General features: G+C 40.2%; 1 non-coding gene across 1 annotated transcript; it reads left to right on the forward strand.

Moving 5' to 3' along the window:
- The first annotated feature begins 1,127 nt into the window (after nucleotides 1-1,127).
- On the forward strand, nucleotides 1,128-1,234 carry LOC149996218 (U6 spliceosomal RNA). Its single transcript, XR_016507566.1, has one exon. It is a non-coding gene; the product is annotated as a U6 spliceosomal RNA (small nuclear RNA).
- Nucleotides 1,235-2,126: the final 892 nt, after the last annotated feature.

Raw genomic sequence — 2,126 nt, forward strand, 5'->3', positions numbered from 1 at the left:
ACTGACCACCCTAGCAAATGAACTAACAGAAAACTCAGGAATTAACAATCCTATAATAGGATGGTTAGAAAACTGGGTTGGCAATTGGAAAGAAATAATCACGTCAGCTCTTAGCTCCCCTCCCTCATAGTAGTAGCAGGTGTCCTTACCGCTTTAGGCTGCTGTATTATTCCATGCATCAGAGGTTTAGTTCAGAGATTAATTGAAACTGCACTAACTTAACAGATGCCAGTAATTTACCAACAGAACAATCTCCTCCTCCTGGAGGCTAGAGAAAATTCTTGCTATGAGGCAGAGATTTGAGAAATCCTCATGAGTTTTGAAGGGACAAATTAGAGGTTTAAGTAGTCAATTTTCCAAAAGAGACAGGGGGATTTGTTAGGGATAAAGAAGCAAGCCAGTGACTCAAACCAGTAGGAGATAATTAACAGATGAATCATGGAAAAGGGGCCAGGAAGTGACATTCTGCAGCTCCTCACACATATCTCGGGGATCAAAAGGAGGAAAACTGTTGTCACCAAACACAGAGAAATGGGAAGATGTAGCTAGATAACTTTGTAAATAAGTTGGAAATAGACCTATAACTTAATTAGACTTAGTTAATCACACCCTGAGTTAAGTAGTTAATCATGTTAGATTGTGAACCCCGATTAACCAGTAATGTAGAAACGGGGGAGAAGGAGAGGGGAGGGGGAGCTAATTGTGTTAGGGAGGGGAGCTAATCGTGTTAGTATAAAACCAGTTTTCTTTGTCTACTTGGCATGCGCATCCTCTTGGCTGAGGGTGCACCCGACTCTGCAGACTCATGAATAAATGCCTTACTTTGCTGCTCAAGTCCTGTGTCCTGGTTTTTATTGTCAGCATTTCTCACAATAGCTAGGTGACGATGAGCTCCTTTAGCTTTACCTTGTCTGGGAAGCACTTTGTCTGCCCTTCAATTCTAAATGGTAGCTTTGCTGGATAGAGTAATCTAGGTTGCAGGTCCTTGCTTTCCACCACTTTGAATACTTCTTGTGAGTCCCTTCTTGCCTGAAACATTTCTTTTGAGAAATCTCCAGATAGCCTTATGGGAACTCCTTCGTAGGTAACTATCTGCATTTCTCTTGCTGCTTTTAAGAATCTTTCTTGTGCTTGCTTCGGCAGCACATATACTAAAATTGGAATGATACAGAGAAGATTAGCATGGCCCCTGCACAAGGATGACATGCAAATTTGTGAAGCGTTCCATATTTTTAGTGCACGAGGCTCAGCCCCTTATAGCGTAGGAGGTATGACAGCCCCGTCCAGGAAGCAAACACCTGTCAGGATGTCAGGGATAACGACAGAGATCCCAATCATGCAGTTGATCAGAAAGCAAATACATGAATTAACGGACAAGTAGATAGATAACATTTCTGAGGCTCAGTTTAGAGCTATAATTATAAGACAGCTTACAGAAATAACAGCAGGACTTAATTAAGACAAGGAAGGAATAAAGTCTAGTCCTGCTGAAATAAACAAAAACACATATGAAACTAGTGGTGAGGGAAAGAAAACCAGGGATCAAATAAACAAATCAGAACATAGAGAAGGAACAAACAGTCAACCAGTGCAGAAAGAGGAAACGAAAAGTGAGGAAAATTAGGAGAAGCTCAGGAATCTCTGGGACAACTATAAGAGAGTGAACATCCGAATTATAAGGTTGCCAGAAGGTGAAAAAGAAGAATTAAAAATTGAAAAATTATGCGAAAAAATAATGAAGCAGAACTTTCCTAACTTGAGGAAGGAAATAGACTTACAGGTCCAGGAAGCACAGAGATTTCCAAAAAAACTGGACCCAGGGAGAACCACACCAAGATACATTATAATCAAAATGTCAAAAATTAAAGATAAAGAGAGAATCTTAAAAGCAGCAAGAGAGAAGAAGAGAATTATGTACAAAGGAGTCCCAATTAGATTATCAGCTGATTTCTCAAAGGAGACTTTGCAGGCAAGAAGGGATTGGCAAGGAATACTCAACGTAATGAAAAGCAAAAACCTATAACCACGATTACTCTAGTCAGCGAACTTGTCATTCAGAATAGAAGGGCAGAGAAAGTACTTCCAGGACAAAGTAAAACTGAAGGAGTTCATTAGATCCAAACCAC

The sequence above is a fragment of the Furipterus horrens genome, unplaced genomic scaffold, assembly GCF_987537825.1.
Source record: "Furipterus horrens unplaced genomic scaffold, mFurHor1.1.pri manual_scaffold_12, whole genome shotgun sequence".
Taxonomy (NCBI): Eukaryota; Metazoa; Chordata; class Mammalia; order Chiroptera; family Furipteridae; genus Furipterus; species Furipterus horrens.